Genomic DNA, 13,270 nt, shown 5'->3' with positions numbered 1-13,270 from the left:
ATCATGAAGACAGAAGATACTTTAATGGTTTGGGGGTTCCCAGCGCTGGCTCTGGTTCTGATATAAATGCCCCATCATGCTGACAAATGGCTGCTGTCAGTATTTCCCTTCGCTCTGAATGTGAGATTGTCTTTTGTATAGTCAGGTAAACAGCATGGAGGTGATAGATAGAGAACACACGCTCTGCACCATCTTCCCCTGTATCCGCACCCTCACACCGAATTACACAGGGCTCCAGTAATGCGTCTTATTGGCACTGCAATTGTTCTTCATGCTTGACAATGAAATATATCCTGCAAAGTTTAACCAGTGTCTTGACCTGGAGAAATGTATTTTTGCCTCTTGCGAAATCAATATGCATTTAAAAAAAAAAAAAATCAATTTCACAAAGGATATTATTTTCTTTGGGATAAGATTATGTATAGATGGCATCGCTGTCATCCCGTTTAAATGATTGCTGGACACCGGCCCACATGGCGGCTGTGCACTCCTGCCTCTTAATGTTGGTAAACATTATGCAAATATATGCAAGGAAGAGTGTCGGCTATCATAACTCTTTGGAATATAGCATAAGTGCGTTCATGAATATTCTGATCTTAAGGGCTGTTAGAAATGCAGAATCAGAAAACTACCTGAATTTGAATATCTTACTTCCTTTTACACACTGAATGCTGTTTTCTTTGGGGGGGGGGGGGGGGGGGGGGTCATCATTAACACTTCAATGGTTTAGAAAAACAAAAACGTCTCACATAAAAAAAATCTTTAGGGATCATTGTCATGATAATCTCTGAAACTTTGCATGTGAATTTGCATAATTATATTCATATTCTTGCTCACATGACTAATGACTTGGAGCCAGTTAATTACGATAGCGGTGATGAGAATATTAAGATTTGATGGCAAATTAACGTACGAGTGGGCTGATGTTTGAGTGGCCAAAAAGAAGACTTTAGCTTGTGAATTTAAAATAAAAAGAAATGTATTCTCTCACATTTAGCTATATTGGACATTTTTGTTGGGAGTCAGCATAGTCATGCAATGTACAGAAGTGTATAATAGCATTTGATCATATTCATCAGCTTCACCTGAGCAGATTTTGCATTGGTGGGGTAAGAATTCATCTTCATTATATATCAATGTCAATGTTCATTATCTCGCCTTTAAAACTATCATAAAAAACACCTGACACACATCCAGGATTCATCAGGAAAAGTTTTTGCTGCATTTACATCAGTTTCTTAAAACAGAAGTGATCCTGAAATCAATTCCAAACTTAGATATTTTGTCTGTGTCTCCAAACCTAGTGAGCTGTCTACCTAGACAGCATTTCTAGACATCATACTGAAACTGATTTCCATGCACTATGAAGCCAAGAAATGCAGTTGTTTCGGATTCTAGGTTCTGTCTCCTCGGTAAGCTCGGTACAGTACAGCCCGCTGTAATACAACAGTGATAGAGTTAGACTTACCTGTTTGCTGCAATGTGTGATTTGTAGATTAATCCTTGAATATTTCCCTCAGTTATTCATATTAAACATATGCTGCTGTAGAGGAAATAAGTGCATTTCGTTCAGCAGTCCGATAACATGTCGCGTTGATTCGCGGGTAAATGTCCTCCGACCCCCGCGAGAGCTTGACGGCACCATGGACTCCTGTATAGGGAACAGTTTGCCGCAGTCAACGGTAATTCACTCATCAGGGTGATAACGATGATCTCCCGCTGCAAAAGTTTGGATGCTTGACGCTTTAGGACAGTAGGACACTTTTTAAGAAGCTACATGTTGTCTTATTGGCACTTTTTGCCCAAAAGCCGAGTGTTTAAACGGAGTCGCGGAGCTGTCCAGGTGCTGAAGAGTCTCCAAGAGCATCAGTGTCTGTACAGCATCAGCATCACCTTCACACACACACACACACACACACACACACACACACACACACACACACACACACACCTCTACTGCACAACACAACACGCACAGTGAAGAGACCTCAGCGTCACCACACAGCTGTACATATTCGTCATATTCACGGAAAGCAACGAAAACTGTTTTAAAATCCTACAGTATGAAAATCTGTTAGTTGTTTAACTGTAATTTAGTATACAGTACGGTGGACGATATAGATCTTATGCGCCAGAGAAACACGCGCGCAGCCATTTTTAGAATTTTGTCTTTGAACTTCCGTTTTTGAGGTTGCTCTGTACATTTAAGGCATTGCTGTCGAAGAGTAATTAGCTGGTGAAGTGGACTTACTTGTTGTAGAGTTGTAGAGTTAACGTACATATCATGAGCAAGCATTGTAATGTTTGAAGCGGATGTCATAACAAATGTCAGTACACCAGGAAGATTTTAAAACGAACGGTTAATTTATAAATAAATAAATAGTAAATTTACAATGGGAAGAATACAATAATTTGGTATTAAAATTAATTGGTATTAATAATTAGGTTACTATAAAATTATTTGGCAAGAAAGGCAAACTCCAGGAAAAAAAAAAAAATATATATATATGGGTTTTATTGTTTTATGCAAAATAGGCATAGAAAAAAAGCAAAAAGCTCACGAAAGCATTCACTGATAACATTGCTATTTTGTTGGTTCTCCCTTGTTTTTGATTACAGCAGCCACTCTCCTGTGCATTGACTCACTAAACTTTGTGCATGTGTCATGCTTAACTTCTTCCCTTCCGTCTTCCCAAAATTGAGCTTCATTGGAAGACCTGCATAACTTATCACAGTTCATGTTTATAATTTCCCAAAGGTTTTCAATGGCGGGTAACAAGGAGGCCAATTGAAGTCTTCAAAATGCTAAGCATGAACACTTTCATTGCGCACAACTTTGTTCGCTGTGTGTTTGGGATCGCTACTGTGTTGGAAAACACACATTTGATCTCCGAACAGATCCTCTATACTTGTGTTCAGCAGGATTCCCAAGCATTGGTCCATTTTCAAAGTGCCAGCAACTGTGTAGATCATTCCAACACCTAATGCAGACATGCATCCCAATGCCATTACGTTCCCCCTGTCGTGCTTAATGGAGCCACACATTTAGTATTAAACCACTCAGATGTCTCCTACAAACATACCTGACACCGTCCAATGCTATAGGCTGTTCAATTTTGGCTTGTTGGACTGCAGAACACAGCTCTAATCTTCCACACTCCAGTCCTTATTTTCTTTGGCAAATGCAAGGTGTTTTTTTTTGGCAGTAGATAAAATTCCTTTACTGGTACACAGCCTCTCAATCCTACATCAAATATAGCCATTGGCTCACGGTTCGAGATGAAATTGGATGTTATAGATCTCCTCCAGGTGTTTAGAAGCTGTTTTGGGGTGATCCCACATTCAGGTGATTTACATTCTTCTGTCAAAATGCTCACTATAGTCTTCCTTGACCAGCCACAGCACTTTACATTCTGCATGGTAGTATCACTGCCATTTTAATAATATCCTCCTTAATTGGTTGCAGAGGACAGCTCTGTTATTTATGAAATTATAGGCTGGGAATAATGAGTGAAACCTTGGTATGACCAATGACGCCCACACCATTCGGTATATTTCATTACCTCATGACAAATGATACAATTGAAATGTGGTATGCATACTTTACACTCCAGGCACAACTTCACAACATGCATAATAAAAATCTAATAAAAAGTTGAAATAAACCAATTTAGGTCTGACATCACTTTTGGCCACTTCACTGTATAGGAGAATGAATATAGGCTACACAGAATAACTAAGTACAAATATACAGCGGGTTTTAAATGTACAGATACATCACAATATTGACCGTTCGCAAAGACCCGCCCCCCTTAGTTACTGTCGCTATGTCCGACAAGCTACACCGCTCTCACACACACACCATGTTCTCATGCAGTGAAAAACACATCGCGGAGCAGAGACACTGACAACACACTGACAGACAGGACAGACCAGGTTACTTTTCAGTTACTTTTGATATTAAACATATTAAACAAAGTCTCACCTTCCAAATTTGGTCATTTTTTTTAAAGAAATTTAAACAATAAATACCGTTTTGTGGCTCTTTAATGTCTTGACAGATCGCTGTAGAGCCTCAGTTAAAGCTGCTCGTGAACCGATCATCTCTTCCTTCTAGTTCATTTATAGCATCAAATAAACATGAATGAACATCAGAAGGAATGTTGGTTTAACCGCGGGATGGCGTCAGTACACTCCGCTTCTCAAGTTCAAATCCTCCCATGTTACTCTACTAACTCTCCTGACTGCTTTGTCGGACAAAATGGCGGATGGCGAAGTATGATTGGTCAGATCACCTGTCAAGCAAAAATAATTGAACAGTTTATTAGGGCCAAGTAACAGTTCTAATGGGTCAAAACACATTTGACTCTCTAATGTGTCTTTCGAATTTATATATCGAGACCAATTTTGATAAAGTCGTTATGTGGCGTTCATTGTACCACTTGTATTGTTATCAGTACATTTTACACTAACAAACAGGTTTGAATGGGTTTAGTTTGGTATGTTCACATTCAAGCTGTTTTGTTTCAGCATGATAAATTACGTATACAGTAAAACACAATAACTTAAATGCCTTACTGTAAAGCCTGTAACATCACTGTTTTTTTACTGTAAGGTTCAGCATCAGCTGCAAGTATTTCTACATTATCGTAGTGCACAGACTTGCACTCTGAGAATATGTATCAAAACAGGCTTTTAATTTTTTACTGTAAATAAAATGTTAACATAATATTACTGTAAACTGTCTGTAAAAAACAAATGAAAGAAATGCTTAGCTGATTATTATATAGGCAGAGATAAACCCCCCTGTTTTCGTGACTTTCTAAAACAAGGAGTCTCTTGCCATTAACAGTTTAATAATAACATCATTAATGGATTCTCTGTCAGACTGCAATCTAAGCTTGTTTAATTGCAACAGATTTACACAGTTCTTTTTCCTGTGTTAAATGTTATAAAGGGATTTGTTTTCTTAAACCTCATTTGTATTCCCTTCTTTTTGTATTACATGTTAATGGAGGCGTTCAAATGCAACAGCCTTTTAAATCTGCCTCGTAGACATTTTAATTGCAAAGCACGTGTTGATGAGCGGCTGTCACGTCTCAGGTTAACCGGATCAGAGCAGTGCTCATTCTGACAGCCAGTTTTGAATTAGTTCAAAGATTAAATGTCGTGCAGGTTGAGGCCTTCACTCCAATCTTTTTGCTCTGCTGATTAAGTCAATGAATAATTATAATTAAATAATAAAACGCCACAGAGGGAATGTAAAGCGTGCTTAATTTGCCAATGTTCCTTTGGTGGAGGACATGGTACAAAAAGTTCCTGAGACGTTTATTTTATTCTTTAATCCTGTATTTAATAGACTGTCCAAGGTTTCATAATTATAAAGTACATTTAAGACATTTAGCTGGACGATACACACTCTTGGAAGAAAAGGTTCTAGTCAGGCGCTTCATGCATAAAACCTTTTAGGGGTTCCATCATTTTATGGACTTAGTTTTAATTAATTGATTTTTAATTGTATGCCAATTTTATGAAACATATTTATCAGTAGACAAATTTTAAATAAACCGTTAAAATAAAGTATTATGCAATCATTTAAGAAATTTCTCCTCAGAATTGTTTTTACATAAAGCGTTAGAACTGCATTGAACCTTTTTTCTAAGAGTGATATGCTCACTGATAATAAATTCAATTCATAAATAAATGATTTATGTATAACTTGCAAAATATTCACATATTTTGTCTATTGTTATTCATGCCTCATTGAAATGAGAAATCCTGATTATGGGGTCACATATAAATATAATCTGCAAATAAACTGTTATGTTTATGTCATGGTGCTGCAGAGACATAGGTTTCATCAAAAAATGTAAATATGCCAATAAAAATAACAAATAAACAAACAAATATTATAGGCTATATATTATATCAGTTTTTAATTAATTTTGCAGATGTATACTTTCAAATAAAATATTTATAACATTTAATCACATGTTTTTATAGAGTAACATTTTTGCAAAGCCAGTGTGTGTGTGATCGGCAATCTTACTTTAGGTTGTACTGCCCTCTGCTGGGAAGATTACAGTGACAACTAATAGCGTCTCAGAACACATCAATATTCATTCATTTAATAATTAATTACTGATAATTAATCAGTATCAGGATAAATAATTTACACTGATTGTGGGTCTGTGTAGGTAAGCAAGTATTTTATATTTGAAACAAATAATAATAAGTTATATCTGATAAAAAAGCTATTAATCTGTATATGTATTTTGTATGTCTTTATATTAATGTTTCAATTTAAAGATCTGTGCTTTATTGCTGAATTGAACTCATTTCATAATTGATGTACTTTGCACAGTTATTGAACCGAAATGAATCGACACTGAACTTATTTCGTTGTTCATGTCTGTTTACTAGATCTGCTTTACAGCAGGTGAATTCTGTTTGCATCATTGAATCATTATTTTCCTGTTTATCACTGTAAAGCTGCTTTGAGACAATCTGTATTTTACAAAGCGCTAAAGAAAAGTGACTTGACTATTAGTTCAATTCAAATCTATTTGTATAATTTTTTTCTCTCTTTGATATAGCTATCACACTTTGACTTTGTTTTTTTTTTATAAAATGACTGTTTTCTTTATGATTAATTTCGATTATGTTGTCTAGACTCACGTGTGTGTGTGTGTGTGTGTGTGTGTGTGTGTGTGTGTGTGTGTGTGTGTGTGTGTGTGTGTGTGTGTGTGTGTGTGTGTGCCTGGTATCCCCTGTCATGGGGACAGAAATAGGCCTACAAGTAAATTTTTGCTTTATGGGGAATTTGTTTTTGATGTTTTTTTTGCTCCCGGTGAGGAAAACAGCTTAAATCAAACGAAATGAAGTGTTTTATATACAGTTATACAGTTTGTATACAGTCAATATACAGTACAGTTTGTACAGTATAGGCCTATAAAAATCAACATGTCTATGGAATGTCCCCATAAAACATGAAAACCCAACGTGTGTGTGTGTGTGTGTGTGTGTGTGTGTGTGTGTGTGTGTGTGTGTGTGTGTGTGCTCGCGCACACTGCAGTCTTAGTTGACAGATTGCATAACATTCATGAGATTATTTAATATGCACTTTGAGTGTTTACATAACATCTCCCGTCTGTGAGTTTAAGAACGGATTTGATGCTGTCTCTAATATTGATGTCGCATTTCTGATATTGATGATACTGATATTAATATCTTAATCCTGTCGTGTGCTGGATTTGATGCTGAATATAGATGTTGAAGTGTTCTCTCTATCCAAATGTTAGCAGACCTTTGCATGAATTGACAGCTCACACACCGGAAGCCCTCCTCCTCCTCCAGTTGTGTCAATACTTAATGTTATTCGAAACTTACTGAGCTGTAACTCATTAACATGAAGCTTAATTACTCCCTGTCTGCTGTACCTCTTCATTCTCAACGTTAATTAGCATTAGCAATGCGACATAATCTCAACATTTGATCGAAGAACAATCATACAGCAGTGATGATAAATAAAGCATGACGTTACAACAAACTGAAATCTCTGTAGCCTATATGTGCGTTCAAATCTGAAAAGAAAATTCATGCTATAAATGAGAAGAATGTTCCGATAAAATAACACAACGAAAGACGTGATTCTATGAAGCATTTATTGTATAGCCAAGACAAAACCCTTCATATAAATGCTATTTATGTGCGTGACTGGTGTCTTATCTTTCAAAATGGTCCTAGATGGAGTTTAACATTATGACCAGCAGGTGGGAGACTAACTCCCTAAAAAGGACAATGAAATGACATGTATAGCATATTATACAGTAGGCCTGCTTATAGACACCTCTAACACAACAATGCTCTGTAACCAGCAGCCCACAACATGTGCACTGATTTCAAAGTGCTTACAATGGAGCCAATTTGTGGGGATTTAAAAGCAGAAAATGTGAAGGCAATCATTTTATGAAAGCATTTACAATTGATCTGTTACGGTGAATAACACTGATGTAGAAGCACTTAACCCTGAGTTTGTAAGCCTAAACTTGACATGAACTGTAAACTTGTCCTTCAAATCTGATTGGTTGATTCATTTGGAATGTTGTTCCAGGATCAACAAGGAAGTTGAACATATTGCACTCTGTGAAATCAGGTTCACAGTGAAATTGTGTGTATTATTTTAGCTGTAAAGTTGTTTAAATAAAAGTTATAGTTGTTTTAGGGTTCATCTTTCAAGTAAGTTGAAAAAAGAAAAGAAAAGTATCACATTAACTAAATTACCGTTAACTATTAAACATTTCTGTTATTTGAAATAAAGCTGAAATAAAATAAAATATAAATTGTAGTTTAAAATTTTTAAATGTTGTCTTGGCAATGAACTGAAATAGGTTTAAGTTGAAGCACTAAAATTATTAACTGGAGATAAATAAAAACTAAAACTGAAATTTAAAAATAAATAAACTAAACCTAAATAGCAAAAAAAAAAACTAATAAAATGACAAAAGCACATATTTCAATTACATTTTTTTTTTAAGTAATTAAAGTTAAAATTAACATGAAAACTAAAATTATAAAAATAAAAGCTAATTCAAAATATGAGTAATAAAACTAAAATAACATTGATCGGGTCTGAAATGGCATACACTCTTGAGTATGTATTATTTTGAATAAGTAATTACTTTGCGACCCCTTAAAAAGTATGTTCTCTAGTATAGTATTAGTGTGTGAATAGCCCTGTCCTAAATGGCACACTTCATATGCACTTGCGGTCTTGTGGACTTACAATGGCTGCCGCGTGCGCGTGTCCGTTGAGTCCATGAGACCGTGTCCCATTTGTGATTTTAAGTGTGCTCACGAGCGCCGCCTTTGCAGTCGATGCACTTTTACCGAGCCCGCACTGAAGTGAGCTCCACAGCAAACTCCTTTGACCGTTAAAGCGGCGTTACGTCAAAAAAGTGCAAACTTGTAGGAAGACTGTGAGTGGGTGCCAATTGGGACAGGGACTATGAATGTAAACCGGACGTACTACATTTGCCATATTGTCCTTATCATGTGACATACCAGCATTGTGAATGACAGTGAAGCGACGCAACTGACGCTGGTATAGGTCACATGATAATGACAACATGGCGAATGTAGTCGCTACGTCTGGATTACATTCATACTACACACACTCATGGAACATCTTTCAGCGGTCATCAGATTAAGTACCTACTCAAGAGAGTATGTGATTTCGGACGCAGCCAAAGTGTGCATCAGGTCTCACCGGAAGTAGTGGGTCATCCGGGTACTTTTTGCCTATTTGCAAAGTATTTACTGATGAAATAAAAGACATATCTCAGGCAGTAAATGTGATCTTTCAGATGAATCTGAGGAGTGGTGATGAATCACACTGGTCTTGGTCTTGACTTGTTTAGTACTTTTCGCCTACTCTTTTATGAGTAGCTACTTTGAATTAAGACATCCTTACTTTTTCGTGCTACACAAGCATTCGGTTTTGGATGCAGCCTCTGACTAAAATCATTTTAACGCACGTCTTCTACAGTGTAGTGAGTATTTTAACATTTACAGACTGGCCCTATTCACTTCCATTGTAAACACGTCACTGTTTTTTTTGCTTTTAAAGAAAAGGAGTGGAAGTTACCGTGGTAAACATTATGCCGCAAGTGCTGTCGATTGAGCTTAACTGTTATTGAATATTCCTTTAAAAGCTTAAGGAACTGGTGGCATCATGGAAGCAGTTGTTGTTTTTGTTTTCTCCATGATTTTTAAGTCAGAGTTTTTAATCACGAGTTAAACCGCTTAGTTTTGGTCTTTAATGCAGACCCCCTGCTGACTTGTCCAGTTAGATTGTGGGTAAAACTTGGGACTCTCTAATGACCAACACATTGAAGCCGACATAGAGCTCTTACCATCTCGTAATGTGTTTCTGCACACTTCTAATGTGGGATTACAGAAAACATCACAAGTAACAGTGGTGCAAAAACTATAAGACTGAATTCACCGATGTGAAGAAGGGAGAAGGTTCACACCATTATAGTATAAATATCACGTGGCCTACATAAAGGTTCACACATCTCAAGATCTTTGGCTTTTTACGTACCACACAATCAAATAAACACATACAGTAAATCTGATAGAATACTCAAGCAAAACAGCTTTTAAGATGACAGGTTTAAATGTGAATCTGGTTCGGAAGTTACAGTACCTAACATGTGACTTTGCACTCATACACTTGCCACATGACACCATGTGACTGCAAGACCCTATACAAATAGAGAGAGAGAGAGAGAGAGAGAGAGAGAGAGAGAGAGAGAGAGAGAGAGAGAGAGAGAGAGAGAGAGAGAGAGAGAGAGAGAGAGAGAGATTGGAATATGGCTTTTAGAACCTTAAAAAAACTGGTTTGTTGATACTTCATAAAGTGAGTGTGTTCATTGGACTAGCGGGTGATGATGCAAATGGCCAATCCGGAGAGCGAATGCTGGATTAGCTCAGAGAATCACTGCATGGAATATTTAGCACTAATCTGTACTCTTAAATCCAACAGGCCCTCCTCACTGAAATGAGTTACACATAAAACCTGTTCTGAGAAACACAGTGGAAGTAAGTCATCACAGTTAAGCCATCACCTGACTCCAAATAACTGCCAAAATAATGTTGTTTGCACTTGACAAAATGTTTACGGTTTACACCTCTCAGACTTTACAAAAGTCACTCGATCTTTGCTTTTTTTCAGTTTTGTTTTATATCTAAACAGGCATCCATATATTAGTCTACAAGAGGTATGTAGTTGACACAGATAAGGAGCTTCCTTTGATTCTTGGTTATTTTGAACTTATGACTCATAGAATTCCTATTGAAAACTAATGTGTTTTTTTCTTTCCTTTTTTGGAGAGCCGGAAAATCTTAATTGTTCATAATGATGAATGTCCAAGTGTTCTAAATTTAAAGGGATAGTTCACAAAAAAAAAATACATTCTGTTATCATATTCTCACCCTCATGTTGTTTCCGAACCTCTCAGGGGGAAAAAAAGGTACAAAAGCTGTCACTTGGGCAGTATACCCTTTCAAAAGGTACACCTTTGCACCTAAAGACTGCATATTAGTAGCTCAAAGTAACACATTGTGTACACAAAAGTGAAAATAAGTGACAGCTTTTGTACCATTTTTTTTCTGAGAGTGTGTATGACTTTCTGAAGGTCAGAGGTGTCCAAACAACACTGGACTTTAACTGAATATGGACAGAAACATGGAATTAAAAAAAAAAATCTTCTTTTGTGTTTCTGCAGAGAGAAAAAAAGTCAATATGATAAGTAAATGAGGACAGAATGCTATTTTGGTGAGCTATCCCTTTAAGTTCGTAATTTCTCAATGAAGTAGGCCATCGTTATTCGTGTATTTAACGAAGTAAACCTTTAGAGTCAGTGCTAAGATGTTAGGTGGAGTGATTCAGACCTGTGTGGTAGGTGTAGACAGTAGTGAGTTATTAATGCACTCCATATTGCAGTGACTCACTCGGCTCGTGCGTTGTAAATCTGCCGTAAACAGCGCAAACCGCCGCTAGAGGTCTCAGCCTCAGTGTTGACAAACAATAAAAGAGTTCTATGTGAACATCAATACATACCCAGCTTCGGTTAAAACGATTTGCTGGTTTATGGTGGACAAATGTTGCGATTTGTCACTAATCCTCCTTGCCTATAACACAAAGACAGCTCCAGTTTGGCAGAGAGCTGCTCCTCGCGCGACTGACGGGACTGGCGCTGCGGTCCATACAGTATATGACGAGCGAGATACAGTATCAAAACAGTGAGTGTAAACAATACCCGGATGAAGAAAAAGGCTGCATGTAACAATGATTTCACAGGGAATGTTTTTTTACCCTATATGCACGTGCAAACGATAACCAACTGTTATTTTTTTCTCCGTGAAACATTTAGTTTCAGAGTTTCACACCTTTGTTGCACTCTTAGTATTCTGGGCTGCAACAATGCATGCATGTGTAAGTAGGTCAGGAGAATCGTATTGTTCATTCAGTGTGTGCTACTGCCCCATCAGTGTGTCGAAAATAAGAATAAATGAGAGCAAGCAAAAGAAAGGTAAAAAATCTCTCGCACACACAGTATCTTGGGCAGATGCTACTGAAATCTGCTTGAGACTCCAGTGGATGTCACTTTTCTCGGGTGTTTGTCATTTTAGTAGCACATATTGCTAAATCTGTCTGTCATTGTTACTTAGCTGACAAACATTTTATTTTAAATGTGGCACGAGTTTTAAATTGCACCTGTTATATTTATTATAAAGCAATACAAGTTTGACTGTTTTAAAGTGAATCTATAGGTGGCATTTGCAGGATAAGTCATATACCCTACTGGAGATTTTACATATTTACATTTTTAATAATGTTCATTGTGATTGGCAGTGTACTACTGCAAATCCCACAGTCGTCACCAGAACCGAGTCAGATTATCTTCATTACATTCCTGACAAATTTGATCAAATTGATGTTTTGTATGCAAAAATGTTTGCCTATCAAATTAACACAAGTATTAGTACAATGCTATTGCATTGCATTGACATTTAACTTGTCTTTTTTTGGATGTGCTGTAGTGAAGTGGCACTGTGGAGAAAAAAAAACTGAGCTGGTCACCAAAAGGTTGCATGTTTGAGCCCTGTAGGCGACATTGCAATTTGAGCATGAGAGTGAGACATGTTAAAGGACTGTCCATGCAGTAAATGTACATGCATAATTGTTTCTGCTATGTTCTTTGTTTGTTACACTCACTGTTCTAAAATTCGATGAAAATCAACACTGAATGTGAATAGGCTCCCATAGAATATATTTGATTTGTTTACAATTATACACTCATCAAAACAAAGCAGTCTACAATAATGGTGACCCCCCCCCCCCCCACACACACACACACACACACACACACACACACACACATACACATATGCAATTAGTAGCTAGTTTGTGAAAAGAAAGTTACTCTTTCCTTCTTCTTGCCACAAATTATGATAATTTTCAGGATGTCATGTTAAACGAATTTCACATAATTTTAAGTAAAAATGCACTTATAAGATAATTAAGCTTGCCCCAGGTTAAACAACCTCAATGCAGTTATTTTGCATAAAATGTATTTATTTGTATTGCATATGTATCACATGTATAATTACATTTATTCTATTATGAACGGAAACCATACGTATTGTAATGGACTTGTTTGCCATGTTACACTCACTGTTCTGAAATGGACATCTTCAATGA

This window comes from Phoxinus phoxinus (genome assembly GCF_949152265.1).
Source record: "Phoxinus phoxinus genome assembly, chromosome: 19".
Taxonomy (NCBI): Eukaryota; Metazoa; Chordata; class Actinopteri; order Cypriniformes; family Leuciscidae; genus Phoxinus; species Phoxinus phoxinus.
This window is presented reverse-complemented; position numbering follows the sequence as displayed.